The sequence below is a fragment of the Saimiri boliviensis genome, chromosome 13 (assembly GCF_048565385.1).
Source record: "Saimiri boliviensis isolate mSaiBol1 chromosome 13, mSaiBol1.pri, whole genome shotgun sequence".
NCBI classification, from domain to species: domain Eukaryota; kingdom Metazoa; phylum Chordata; class Mammalia; order Primates; family Cebidae; genus Saimiri; species Saimiri boliviensis.
Genome location: NC_133461.1, coordinates 80,143,129 through 80,159,350, shown reverse-complemented (window position 1 = coordinate 80,159,350; position 16,222 = coordinate 80,143,129).

The window sequence follows — 16,222 nt, the reverse complement described above, 5'->3', positions numbered from 1 at the left end:
ACACTATTACTGTATTACTCTTCTTTCAAGTGATATTGCAACATTTTACCAATAAGAACATTGAAACTACATACTTCTATTTCTCCCTTTTGACTTTTGTAGTATTGTAGATATCTATATCTATAAATGTACATATATATATACACATATATATATATATATATACATATACACACACACACATATATATAAAGTACTGTAGGCATAAGGAAAAAGCCAATAGAAATATGAAATTTACACAGAGGAAAGAAGAATGGTGGAAATTCTCAGTATATGAATTAATATAAAATATTTCATTGTTATTTAAATAACTATAAAAGAGATTTTTAAACCATTTAAACAAAATAACTATATAATGTGTAGTTTATAATTTATGTAGAATTAAAATATATAGCTTCAATATTGCAAAAGTCAAGAGGAGATAAATGAAATTATGCAGTTTTTAGGTTCTTATACCATAGGTAAAATATTGTAATATGACTTGAAGAAGAAATGTGACACATTAACAATGTAGAAATTCTATAGATTCCACTAAAATAACAAATAAAATCTAGCTAGCTTCTATGCCAACAATAGAGATGAAATAAAAATTTAAGATCCAATTAATCTAAAAGTAGACAGACAAAAGAAGGAAAAAGGAACAAAAAACAAATGAGATGAATAGAAAACAAATAACAAGATATCAGATTTAACTCATCTATATAATTCATCACATTAAATATAAATGTTCTACATCACACTAAATATAAATGGTCTAAATACCCAAATTAAAAGGCAAATCTTATTATTCTGCATGGAAAAAAAAAAGCAAAACCCAATTATTTTCTCTCTAGAGGAAATGCAATTTAAATGTAATAATATAAATAATGTAAAAGTAAAGGATAAAGAAATATATACTATTCTAACATTAATTAGAGTGGAGTAGCCATATAAATATCAAGCAAAGCTGATATCGGAGCCCAGAATATTACCAGGAACGAAGAAGTTATTTCATAATGATAAAGGAGACAGTTCACTAAGATGACGTAATATTTCTAAATGTTTATAAATCTAGAAGCTTAGCTACAAAACAAGTAAAGCAAAAACTGATACAACTACAAGGAGAAGCATAAAAAAAATTACAGTTAAGATGGGAGATTTTAATACCCCTTCCTTGATAATTTATAAAACAAGTAGACAGATAATTAACTAAAAATGTATATTTGAACAGTCCCATATGTAACTTTATCTAATTGATATTTATATAACACTTCACTCAGAATAACACATATATTTTCCAGTAGATAGGAAACATTTATCAATGTAGGTCACTGTCTAGTCTGTAAAACAAAATTATATCTATCAAAACAAATCTAACAAATTTAAAATAACTGAGATTGTGCAAAGAATGTTCTCTAACCAAAATGATATTAAATTACAAATCAATCACAGAAGTAATATCTACACTCTACAAATAATTTGAAACTGCAAAGGATTTAGAGTTGCCAAGAAAGCTTTGAGAATGAAAAAGACAGAAGACTAACACTGTCTGATTTTAAGTGTTATTGTAAAGCTACAATAATCAAAACAAAGTAGAATTGATGTAAAGATATCAACAAAACAGAATACAGAGTTGAGAAATAAACCTACACATATATGGATGACTAATTTTCAACAAAGGTATAAACATTATTTAGTAAAGAAAAGAAAATCTTTCTACACTTAATGTTGAAAGAGCTGCACATCCATACATAAAAGAAATAAAATATTTTTAAAATTAAAAAAAAAGAATGCTAATGTATATTGCATACCATATGTAAAAAAAAAAAAAAAAAAAAAAAAAAAAAACTAAACTAAAAAGTGGATTCTAGGCCAGGCATGATGGCTCACACCTGTAACCTACCCCAGCACTTTGGGAAGCTGAGACGAGCAGATCACCTGAGGTCTGGAGTTTGAGACCAGACTGGCCAATATGGAAAAACCCCATCTCTACTAAAAATATAAAAATTAGCTGGGCATGGTGGCAGGCATCTGTAATCCCAGCTATTTGGGAGACTGAGGCAGGAGAATTGCTAGAATCTGGGAGGCAGAGGTTGCAGTGAGCCAAGATTGCACTCCAGCCTGGGAGCCAGAGTGAAACTCTGTCTCAAAAATAAAATAAAATAAAAAATCCTAAATCAAAATGTAAGACCTAAAACTATAACATTTATAGAGGAAAGCATAGAAGAGAACTTTTGTGACCTTGGGTTAGTGAAGATTTTTTTCAGATATAACATCAAAAGCATGGTACATAAAATTAAGATTTACATTTAAGATTTTATCAAAAATTACATACTTTTCTCAGCAAAAAACACTGTTAACAGAATGGAAAGCCAGACCACACATTGGGAAAATGTTTGATAAATATATTTGATGGACTTGCATTCAAAATAGAGAAAAAAACTCTTAATACTTTATAATAAGCAAACAAAAGTTCAGTAAGCTCAACTATAGGATAGGCAAAAGATATAAACAGATACGTACTCAAAGATAATATAGAGCTAGCAAATAATCACATGAAATGTCATTAGTCTTTTGAGAAGTGCAAATTAATAACAATTAGATAGCACTAGATATCTATTAGAATTACTAAAGTTATGGACAGATCAAATTAAATGTTAGTAATGACATGGAAGAAACAGAACTCATACACTTCTGTTGGAAATATAAAACAGTGTAAGCACTTTGGAAAAGTTAGAAATTTTCTTGAAAAAGTGAAGTATGTAGCTACAATACTACCAGCGACTCCTAGATTTTTTCCTAAAAATATGAAAGCTATATGTTTACAGCAATTTTATATGTAAAGGCAAAAACCAGAAACAACCCAATGTCCAACATGCGAATAACGTGAATATACTGTGGGATCTATATACAATGAAATACTACTCAACAATAAAAAGAAATATATTACAGATATATACAACATGGATAAATCTTAAAATAATTATACTGAGTGAAAGAAGCTGAGAAAAAAGTATATGTAGTATGAATTTATTTATATAAAATTCTAGAAAATGAAAACAAATCTATCATGATACAAAGACCAGCCTCTGTCTTGGGAGGGCAAGACATGAATGCTGGGAAGGTGAATTTACCAAAGGAAATGAAGGTATCTGAGCCTTAAGGTGTCAGCCTTACTTCTGCCTTCTAATTTAGTGTAAACATCCATTGCCAAGATTCACTTTCATGGCATTTATTGACCTGTTCAGTCCATAGAGCTCTGCTTCAACTCAGGCATAACATCTGTGCACATGTATTCTGTCTATTCTGTGTATGCATGCAGATGTAAAGAGGTGTATGATTCTTTCTAGACATTGTTGGTGATTGGAAATGATTTTTTTTCAGCAGCAAATGCTGAGCTAGAATCTGATTGGGAATTAGTCCACGCCTCATCTGCATAAATAAATCTCAAGGGCTGGGATTATCATGCTTAGTTTAGCAGCTAGTTTCATTACAGTTTATTATATGTGACTGGATGTCGGGGTGGGGGTTGGAGAGCCTTTCTAAGGCATTCAGGTGCTATCAGCCTGGATGGGCTTATGTGTGCAAATAGGGAAGGCACTTTTTTTTTTTTTTCCCATTGTGTTAAAGCTGCGGTAATTAAACATGACAGAGCTAATCTGTTGCTGGAATTGGTATAGCCAGTGGTTATTACTGCACATTGAAGGATGACAGCCTCACCTCAAGCTGTCTTCTTCCCAAATGAGTCAGCATTTTTCCATCTTGCCAAGTCAACTCACTGTCTGTGGGGTTGTGGGGATGGTATTTTGCAGGGAAGTAAGAATTAGAACTTGGAAGTCTTAAGTGAAAGGGAAGAACCAGCACTCAGGGTCTAAATTCCTTGAAAGCAAAAGCTGTATTGTTTCCATTTTTGTAACATAGACCAGTACCTGCTTCATAGTAAGTGCTCAACCAAAATTTTTAGCAATTCACTGAAGCATGATTTTAAAAAGAAGGCCAAAGCAAAATTCAGCATTGTTAAGAATTGCGTTTCGTGAATTTCTTTAGACACTGTCCACTTCAAATCCCACCTCCCTGCTATTTGGTAAGCTTGTTTGTGGTAGCTATAGTTACTTATACATATTTATTTGTATTGTATTTTACTTATATTTACATATTCATATATTTAAAATATTTTTATTTATATAAACATATTAATTCATATGCAGTAATTTATATTGGATTTAGAAAGCAATAAAGGAAGCAGTAGAAATCAAAAAGAAAATCTATCCTGAAAAGATCACTTGTGGTGGGAATTAATTTCTGACTTATCAGTAGGCCTGGAAGATTATGCAACAATTCCTAAGTAGAGAATTAGTTTTAGGTCTTTAAGACCATACCACTGGGTCTTTAGACTTTGGCTCTGTAAATTTTGTACAACATACAAATAAAACTTAGAACCTCCTTGTTTTCTTAACCGTTTGGCTTAGATACTATATGCATTATCTATTATTTTTCTCAGGTATTTTTTATCTTTATTTTTATACCCTTTCTTTTATATCATTTTTGAATCATGGTTAAGTTGATATTGTTTATAATAATAATTCTTGTAAGGAAAGTTGTTTTACCTTAACATGCATCTTCTCATGTTGCTGTATTCTTGACTTGATTATTATCAATTATAATTATGCACATGCTACATAATTAAATTACATATATTGTTATATGGAGTCTGTTTAATCATATTTTGTTGTATTATTAAATGTTCAGAAATTATTGTTTCTAGTGCTCCTTTAAATAAAATATTAGAATACAGCAGATCATATATGTACATGTGCATAAAACAGATATATTAATATATTCAATATTTACTTTAAAAATTAATCTGTGATAATAAATGATTTGAGAATTGCTATGACATTTTGAATTCAGGATTCCATAGACATAGAATACCTTGTAGAGAATAAAATACCTTACAAAACAATAAATTATTTGTCTGTCTGAGACATCATAGACAGAGAAGGCAAATTTATTTTGTGATTTTTATTTATTTTAGAGACAGGATCTCACTCTGTCACCCAGGCTGGAATGCAGTGGCATGATCATAACTCCTCACAGCCTCAAACTCCTGGGCTCAAAGAATCCTTCCATCTTAGCCTCCCAAGTAGCTAGAACTACTGGTGCACACCACTGTGCCTGGCTAATTTTGAAAATTTTTTTGTGGAGATGAAGTCTCACTGTATTGCCCAGACTTGTCTGGAACTCCTGGGCTTAAGTAATTCTCCCACCTTAGTCTCCTTGAATAGGTGGGATTACTGGCATGAGCCGTAATGCCCAGCTTTATTTTTGATTCTGTGTTTAATAGCAGCTAATAGCTTTGAGTATGTAAGTTTGCATTGAAGAGAAGGACATACACTAAACCTTTTTGTCCATATATTTTCACCTGAAAGCAACCCAAATAATCTCTTAAAATAATGTGTGCAAAACTTTCAATTTCCCTCTGAATTAATCCATCAATCAATACATTTATCAAACACCAACTATATGGGAACCACTATGCTATGCAGAAATCAAAAAACAAAGAAATAATGAGCACATAATCTGTACTTACAGACCTTATAGTTTATTTGGGAAAACACATTTATAAAACATACTCTTTTTGGTTTGTATTACCCTGTAGAAGGTATGGTCATAGGTGTTATGATGACTATAAAAAAGATTAAAACACAGACCTCAACATGAGACATATTGTTTAGTAGGAGGAATAAAATGAGCATATAAATACATTGAATGATGAAGGAGAGTATGAAGTATATTATAAAAGAGAGCTAAATAAAGTGCTTTGGAATTTGAAAGGCAAAGAGAGAATATGTGATGTCAGGGATTTCATTGAGCAGGTAGCCTTTTGAATAAAAATTGACAGATATAAAATACCAATTGCCTTCCAGTCACCTTCAATATTTCTAAGATTCCAAAAAGTGTATGACACACTCCCTATTGCTCTTAGCAGTTATTATCTCAGATGGCTCAGGAGACAAGTCATGATAGAATATGATGTGTGAGTTTATCTGTGTATAAAGAAGTGTGTGCCTTATAGGATATCTATAGATGACATTTATTTTTGTAATCTCTTCCATGCTCATGACTTTAAATAACCACCTATATGTCAATGACCACCTCATGTGTTTCTTTAGCCCAGACCTCTTCTCTAAGCTCCCAATCTCACAAACCAGCTGCCTATTTAATACATTTCTCTGAGTATTTTAAAGGCATCTCAAATTCAACATGTCTACAGTGGAACTCTTGATCTCTCCCTCTCCCCAGTCCTGGTGCTAGTAGTCCTTAATGTGTTTCTGGATCTCTTCTTTTTAGTAAGATTGTGCTTCTCTGTGCTCTTGAACTTTGTCACATGGCTTGCTTTGGGCCAATGTGACATGAGCAGAAATGACATGAATTACTTTCAAGTATAAGCCTTTAAAAGCTTCTGTGAAATTTGTCATGTTCTTTTCATGCACCCTACCCCAAACAAATCAACATTTCAGACGGTACAAAAACCACAAGTTTAGTTCCTAAATGAGCATGCCATAGAGCAGAACCCCCGTCTTCCCTGAAATCAACATACAATGTGAATGAGAATGAACTGAAGCTTTCTTAAGATATATTTCACATGCAATAAAATTAATTCGATGGTTTTTAGTAATCCAGGTTATGCAACTATCAACACAATCTAATTTTAGAGCATTTTAAATAGTACCCCCCACAAAGGAACTATACATATCAGCATTCAGCACTAACTGTAGGTAACCACTACTCTACTTTCTGTTTCTGAATCTCTGTTGTTTACATCAGCAGTAATTGGGGGATGCTTGTTTTTTAAGCATAGCTCAGTCTATCCTGACTGATACATTGGTCCTCTTTCAATGCTATCTTAATAAATGGCACACACCATCACAATAACAGAAGCTAGAAGTTATTCTTGATACTCTTCTGTACCTCATTCTCCACATCCAGTTATTCTGCCACTCCTATGAATTTAACTTCCTGGATATTTCTTTGCCTATTTCTCTCCATCTCCATTGTTTTCCACTATTGTTCAAGATACTACCATTCCTTTCTTGCACTTCTGTTAATGTTTCCAAGTTCCTGACAGATAGTAATTTTCATCATTTGAGAATGAGAAATCAGAATTCCAGGGAATTCTTTAGAAATCCTGACATCATAAGCTATTCTGTACAACAGTTTACGTGTTTTTTTAGGGAGACGTTGTAATAATACTTTGTAACAATATTTACATATATTTAATAACGAGTGCTCATAATAATAGTGCATTATTCTTCTGTGACAGAAACATACTGTTTCAGATGTATCCTATAAAGGTATAATAACAAATACATACTTTATTATTGTTATGAATCAAATATTGTGACAAGATTCTATATTTTAATAGCATGTACAAATAATCTCTGCCTGACAAAGGCATTTGGGAGCAGAAATAAATAAGGGGAACAACAACAGAAAATAAATGTCAAAAATAATTTTAAAATGAAAAAATTAAGCCATAAGCATTTAATAGTTAAAAGCTATTCATACATTTAAAAACACACACAGTACTAATTGTCCTTTCTTATAATTGCCTTGCTCTTCATTTATGTCAGATATTGTGCATATAAAAAAAGTCTTAACTTGTTCATTTGTGGTTCAAATTTTTAAGAATTCATTCAGAAGCATTTTCGAGTTTGTCATTAAGATACATATTGCTTCATATATGCTTATTTTCCTTTTTATCAGTGAAAGTATTCTGCCTACTTGTCCTAATTTTGGTTTTGCCATAACATCCATATTGCTTTTGCTAATTCACATTTTAGATCAGTTTCTCATTTCGTGTTGGTCTTCCAAAAAAACATCTTCCTCTTTGTACTTTCTCAGTTAAAGTGTTTACACTGAACTATAGCCCATGGCAAATATTCAAACACTAGAAAACACCCTTTGAATTAGCTTGTTGGAAGGTATTTGAATAAAACGACTTCAGATCTCCAAGAAATCTCAATACTATTACTCAGAATCATGTGTCAAAAGTGCCCATTTGGAGGACTTAGCATCTACAACTTGATATTTTTTGTAGCATTACACATAAGATTTGCATAAAATGTACTACATATATACATTTATTAATTATTTTTATTTGTAAGAACAACTCACCCTTGTCAGCAGAGAGGATCACACATGCACACTTACAATGTGACAAGAGCTACAGATAAAATGGACTGATTGGGCTATGACCACTTCTCTCCTAGTGCTCCTGTCTCAGTTTTAAAAAATGTCAGCCTCCACCTTCCACTCTACGAGTGTCAACATTTCCTGCTTGGGCTTGTGATAATGGTTTGGCTGTGTCCCCAGATCTCATCTTGAATCTCATCTTGAATTACAGCTCCCATAATTCCCATGTGTTGTGAGAGGGACCCGGTGGGAGATCATTGAATCAAGGGGGCGGTTTACCCCATACTGTTTTTGTGCTAGTGAATAAGTCTCATGAGAGCTGATGGTTTATAAGGGGAAACCCCTCTCACTATCAGCTCTCATTCTGTCTTGCCACCACCATGCACGATGTGCCTTTTGCCTTCCTCCATGAATGAACAACATCTCTTTCACCGATGCTTCATCAGCAGACTCCCCAGCCATATGGAACTGTGAGTCCACAAAACCTTTCTTTTTTAAATAAATTACCCAGTCTCAGATATGTCTTTATCAGCAATGTGAAAATGGATTAATACAGCTTGTTACTTGAAGTCAGTGGATTCTGTCAAACCAGCAGTCTCTCTGTTGGTTGCTAAGCTTTAATTTTCACAGGAAGCTTATATTCCTTTGTCCTGTTTTTCTGAACTTTTGACTGACTTTTGTTGAAATTCAGAAAAACAAATATCTTGAAAAATATATAAAGGAAATCCCACATGGAAACATTAGTTCTTGCAACAGTCTCCTCTATCCAGTCTGGCTCTCCTTCAATCTTTCATCATATCATATTCAGAGTTACTTTCTAAAAATACAAACCTGATGAGGTCTTTCCCTTGTTTAAATATTTTAATGACTTTAATGGCTTTGCCATTGCTCTTATGATAAAGACCAAATCCTTAACCTGGAGAAGGAACCTGCGAATCTACCTGCCCTATTAATTCACTATTCTTCCTCTCACCTTCTGCATGTGGCTTGACCTATGCAGGTCCCCTTAAGTTCCATGCTCTTCCTCCCCCAGAGCCTTTGCATGTACTATTTCCTGCATCCAAAAATCTTCTTCACAACTCATCCTTCTAATCACAGCTCAAATGATATTTCTTTCATTGTTTTGCTGACCTCAAGTCTATGTCAGGTTTAAGTGTTCTCCCAAGCTGCCTTCTTTCCTCCAAAACACTTAGCACAATCATAATCATACAATTTGCGTAGGGTTATCTGATTAATGTGTCTCTGTGTTTTATAACTTCTGTGAAAACAGAATTCTCTTTTTGCTCACCAGTGTAGCCCTGATGTCTTGCAGAATGAAGGAATCATTATCTGAAAGGTGAGCAGGAAGGACATTGTGAAACTAGGTTTGGACTAGAGGGGCATGGAGAAAAAAGTGACTGCATCTTGGATGCTAATCAGCCATGTTGACTTCTGATTAGCCCCAGTCCTATGAATGTCTCCTGATTTCTATTTTATTTCCTATTGTTAGTGTAACAGTGTGTCAACCTTGATGTTACCACACACATTATAGGCTATGACACATGTAATAATGGCAGTCTTTCCTGTTCTGGAGGGTTGTCTTTCATCATATTCCTGAAGCATGTATGTTTTTTCCCTATGGTACATAAGCCCTAGGTCTGGGGGTAACAGGTGCAGAGCCCTATCTGTCTTGAAGCTCCCCAAAACCAGGCTTCTGTAAGTTCCTCAGTAAAACATCCATTACCAGAAAACTGGACATAGCTTCCTTGATCTTTGGTTTTTCAACTCCTTTCACATTTGGGGGTCGTTTTGTATACTGAGCCCTTTCACGGAGCAGGGAGGGCAGAAATCTAGATTCGGATTTGTTAAGTCTGAGATGACTAGGATCAATCCAAATGAACATATTGAGTAGATAATACGATAAGTATAAAGTTCAGGAAAGAGAATGGGGTTGGATATATTAATTTGGGAGTTACTAAAGATAGTATTTATAGCCATGTTGCATGATGATGGACCCAAAAGAGTGACTAACATTAAAAAGAGAAAAGGTGCAAGGACAGAGACCTGAACATTTTAATCACAGGAAGAAGAGAAGAAAACCAGCAAAGAAGATTGAGTAGTAACCAAAGTGAGAGAGAAGCCTGGAAAGTGACTAGAGGTCTCGACAACACAGTGGCCTAACTTTGAATGTATGTGATTCCTTTCATCTTAACCAGTTGGCAAAGAAACTGTCTCACATCAAGTACACAGGCTACTTCTTGATATCTGCTGATAGAAAACTCACTGATGAAAGAGAAGTGGTATCACTTGAGAACATGAAATTCCCACTTGACTCCTATCAATGGCCTTGGGGATGTCCGCAGCTGTGCGCTGACACTGGATGCTCCCTTTTGAGGTCTATGGATGAAAGTATTAAAGCTAACCAAGAGATTGTACTTAATATGAAATAAAATATGCATATCTATGAATATAATACAATGATTTGCCAGAGAATTGCTGAACAAATACCTTTTACCCTGTGTTGATTTATAAAAGTAAAAATACTACTTTTATAAATTAGTTTACCTTTTTGTTTGGGGAATGAAGAAAGCCATTATTAGGACATTAGGGGGTCCTGAATGAAAACCTCTCTCAGCAGTGGCTGGTGATATCACACAACAGTGGGATAGGCTTAAATTCTCATTTTAGCTAACTCCTCTTAAACCACTTTGTATGATTGTCTGTGTTAATGTACTTTTCTGTAGATTTCAGGTATTATTTTTTCAGATGTTTCTTGGATAGACAAAGTGTATTATCTGTCTGATTTTATCTTAAAGTGAGAATGAGGTATAGGAACCAACTATCCTTTGGTTAAAGATAAAATTTCAGCTTATTCCAAAGGCATAATGTTAGCTTACAGCTGTTCAAAGAGGGCTAAAGGTGGTTTAACACATTGGCCCTGTCGGACCAGCAAACCAACAAGTTCCTTATGACTCTGAGGGAGCTACTGGTAAGCTAGCTTCAAATCCTGACCCTGACACTGCATTTGAATTACCTTGGGCAAGTCAGTTAATATCTCTGAGGCTTGATCATCATTTGTGAAATAAATAGCATCTCCTTCACTGATTTATTTGAGGGTTAGTGAAGATATTATATGTGAAATCCCCTAGACAAAGTAGATATTCAACAAAGTTGAACACATGGCGGGTAAGGTCAGTCTAGCGATGCATGTGTAGAAGAAGACATAATAAAGTGAACAAGCTCAAAATTAGAAGGCCTACAAATGAAAGAGAGGGACAGAAAAAGTGAAGGGAACATTTGTGATTTCATGGGTAGTCACTTCCTGGAGGGTAGCACAGAGCATGCATCATTCAAGTAGTCAGCAGAGGAGAAAAAACAAATGGCAGCCGGGCATGCAGAGGTGCCAGCCCAAAGAAAACACTTAGTTTACTTTTTTTTTTTTTGAGTCTACCTCCATCACCCAGGCTGGAGTGCAGTGGCATGATCTTGAGTTCAAGCGATTCTCATGCCTCAGTTTCCAGAGTAGCTAGAATTACAGGCATGCATCACCATGCCAGGCTAATTTTTGTATTTTTAGTAGAGACAAGGTTTCACCATGTTGGCCAGGTGGATCTCAAACTCCTGACCTCAGTGATCTACCCACATTGGCCTCTGAAAGTGCTAGGATTACAGGCATGAGCCACTGCACCTGGCCTTAAAGAAAACATTTCTAATTGACAATGAGAAATAATAGTAATGACAACTAGCAGATATTTAGAAAGCCTGCCTCCATTTTTTAATTATTCCATTTTGTATGTGCTATTTTCTTCATTTTGCCAATGATAAAAGTCAAAGTGTTTAACTGACTTAATCAAGGACACACACAGGAAAAATCAGCAGGGATAGCTGCAGCATCTAGGAAGGGCTTTCAGTTTTTGTCTTTCAGAACTGATTTTTTTTAAGAGAGAATAGCATTAAAAGGAGACGAATACAAAGCTGAGGCTTGACAGCTGAATAAGCATGGTAGTTTAGGAATATATAAACATTTCTTGTAGAATAGTCATTGAAAATATGTTAAGATCACAAGGCCATCTTTAGCTGGCAGCAAAACAACAGTAAAAGTCATTTAGAAAAAGGATACAGTAACCATCAAGGACTGGATCATAATTAACACTTAGTTGCCTCTGCCTGAAGAATAGAGTAGTGAGAAGGAAATGTGTCTTAGTCACAATCAAATGAAATGTTTTGGGCCTAGAGCCAAACAAAAATTTTCTGTGGTTAAATTATTTTCAGGTCCCTAAATATTAACTTGCTCATTTTTATTTTTGCCTCCTATGTCCTAAGACATCCATAAAATAAGGGCTTGGGACCAAACAATCTCTATGTTCTTTTTTATTTCTTAAATTTCAGGATTCTATTGTATGTTTTAGTTAAGGAGGGTAGGGAAGGGATTGAAGTTTTAGTGGAAATTTTCTGTTTCATCAGAAAGATAAAGTCATGTGTCCTTGACTTAGTAATTCCCCATATAACATTATTTTTTCTCTTTATACTTCATGCTTAGGACAGCAGCAAGAAAAGATTTCAAAAAATTCATTTCAGGCCAGATGGAAGGATCATAAATGCAGAAATTATAACAAGCACTCTCAGAATCCTAATCCTCGATTGGAAAGATTCTTAAGCAAACTTAAAAATTAAGAACCAAAAATTAAGAACCTCTATAATCAAAATCACCAAAATTTGCCATCTTGAATGGTCTGTTTATTTGGTTATTCTAACGATCAATTTGGTGTGAGAAGCAGTTGACTGTGTTGCAGAATTAATCAATACACTGACTAAATCAAATCTATAAATGTAAGTAAATTTGGGGAATATTTTTAATGGAGGCTTAAAGTCATCTAATTATTTTAGTGGCAATATACACTATTATTAGATATAAAAAGTCAAGGACAAGTTCATTCTGTGACATGCTAGGACTTGGATATTCTAAAATTCATGCTATACTGGCTAAATATCTCATCCTTTGCAGAATACAATATAACCCTATCAACTTCTCAATCTCAAGTTACAGGAAATTGAGAAAGAAATAAAATATGTTCATAGGATTCTCATTACTAAAGCATGAGTGTTTTGTTGATTACATCATCGATTAATTAAGAATTATTAGTAATAAGAAAACAGGTGTTTTTAAAATTCTGTCACCACTGAAAACAGATTTGTTGCATGCTGATTCAACAGTACAAAATAATCTTAATGTGACAAGTTTTATAATATAATGCCAATACACTGTTTTGTGTAAATTATTTAAGTTCTCTGGGACGCTATTTCTTCATCTGTAATAGCAGTTTAGATTGAATTAATCATTCTCAGATAATGAGGACACATAATAATTATAAATATCTTTGAACACTGTATTAGTCTCTTTTCATATTGCTATAAAGAAATATTTGAGACTGGGAAATTTATAAAGAAAAGATGTTTAATCAGCTTACGGTTTCTCAGGCTGTACGGGGGGATGCTGGCATCTGCTTGGCATCTTGGAGGCCTGAGGGAACTTACAATCATGGTAGAAGGCAAAGGGGGATCCATTCTTTCACATGGCCAGAGCAGGAGGAAGCGAGAGAGTGGGGATGAGATAAATACTTCAAAGATGAGCTAATTGAGCCAGTTTCAATCTATAACACCACTAAGCAAAGTCTAAATCATGATATAATAAGGAGATTTATCTAGAAAAAAAGTAGGGGATTATATTAAACTCACAGAAGAAAAAAAAATCTATGTGCATAATTCTTTGTATAATCATTTGATAAGCTTCTTGAATATTTCAAAATATCAGAAAATTTTGAGTCATTCTTACAGCAATATTTAGCTGACATAAATGACCTTGATATTGTCTTATATTTAGGTTGCATATAGGGATTCTTCTCAGTTACCTGCAGGGATATCAGAAACAGGTTCAGAAATGAACAAACTGGCAAACACTTAGAGAGGTACTTGCTCAGGATCACATAAATTACAGTGTTTTATAATGCCTTACACAACATTGAAATTATTTAGAGAGTATCATGGCAAGAAGCTAAATCTCAGGGGAACTTTAAAAAAATTTAACATCTTAGAATTTTCAGCCCATGTGGAAAAGTGGATTCTATTTCCTGAAGTGAATATAATAACTGTGTGAATATTAGAACAGAGTTGCTTGTGTTGCTCAGCTGGTTTTCCCTGAAACTTATTACTGTACAAATAGAAAATGATTGCATGCATTTTACAAAAACATTGTGTTGTCTCGGAGTAGTATCTTCCATTCAGAGGTGTGGGGTTAGGAAGTTCACTTCAGGAGGTTAACAGTTGTTTATAAAACATGAATTCATAAAGTGCATATTATAGAACTGCAAAAGGGCAAAAGAGTGATCCAAAAAGAAGGAAGTGAATATTTTTTTCAAAGATCTACTTAGACAAGCAAGACACGAATACAAGAGCAGAATGGATAAAAATGATGCACACAAAAAGTATATAATAATGTAACCTGGGCTGTGGCCATGAGTGCTGAGAAAAGCGAAGGTGAGGCAGATGGATGGAAGCTCAGTTAGTGAGGAAAGGCTCCTGAAAAGTAAGTCTGGAGTGGTCAGGCTCTGGCATTCACAGGAAAGAAGAGCCTTCCAGGCAGATGAGAATGAAAAAACTAATGGACATGTATTGAATGATGCCTTTGTGTCAAAAATAGTCCTAGGTGCTAACAAAATATTGCTAAGTAAAAAAAAAAAAAAAAAAAAAAAAAAAAAAAAAAAAAAAAATGCCTTCCCTTATAGTTTACATTTTGTAAAAATAAGTAAAATGAATAGTTTTTCTTGTTGTTGTTGTTGGGGTTTTTTGTTTTTGTTTTTGTTTTTGTTTTTAAGAGACAGGGTCTTGCTCTGTTGCCCAGGCTAGAGCACAGTGGCAGGATTGCAGTTCACTCAGCGTCAAACTCCTGGGATCAAGTGTTTTTCCTGCCTCTGCCTCCTGAGAAGCTAGATACAGATGTGCATTACCATACCCAGCTAATTAAAAAAACAAATTATAGATATCAGGTCTTGCTGTGTTGCCCAGGCTGGTCATGATGTCCTGATCTCAAATGATTTTCCTTCCTTGGCCTCCCAAATTTCTGGGATTATGGGTGTGAGCCACTGCATGTGAACAAAATGAATAGTTTTTTAGATGCTTATAAGTATTATAGAGAAAATAAAGCAGAAAAGATTATTCAGGACCATTGGGTGGGGGAGCAACTGTAAATAAAATAATTAGGGTAGATCTCACTCCCCAGAATATTACATTGGTGTAAGATCATATGGAAATGCAAGAGCAGAGTGTTCAGGCAGAAGGATCAGACCCTGGGGCAAAATCAGGCCTGGTATTTGAACAAGAATGGGCAGGAAAATGAGCTAAAGCAAGATCAATAAAGGTAGAATTGCAGTAGATGAGGCCAGAAAAATGACAAAAGCCAAATAACATGAGACCACCTGGGTCATTTTAAGGACTCACTTACTCTGGATGACAGAAGGAGGCAATGCAGAGTTAAAACAGAGGAGTAGCGTGAGCTGGTTTATGTTTAATAGGATCATTCTGAATGATGTGCTGAGAATAGACTGTGTGGGGTGAAAGTGGAAAGGGGAACATAGGTGGAAAATGAGAAAGCCACTGCAATAACCCACAAGACAGAACCTGGTGGCTTGGATCTCAGTGGTAGTTGTTGCGGAGCTTCGGAAAAGTGGTCAATGAATCTATTATTTTGCAGGTAGAACTAACAGATTTTGCTGACAGCTTAAAAACATGGGGAGAGAAGAAGGAGAAAAAGAAACGGAAGTTTAAAGGAGAAAAGGAGAGAGACGATGAATGGAAATGAATTCCAAGCAACTGGAAAGATGGAGTCTCCATGACCTGAAACGAGGAAGATCGCAGGAAGAGCAAGTTTGAGGTGAAGATAAAATGCTTAGTTGGGGACATGTTGAGTTGATGATGCCTGTAGACATTCAAGTGGGGATGTGATTGGATATGAGTCTATAACTGAGGAAAGTTACATGAGGGAGATGTGTATTTGGCAGCTACAGGTATACAT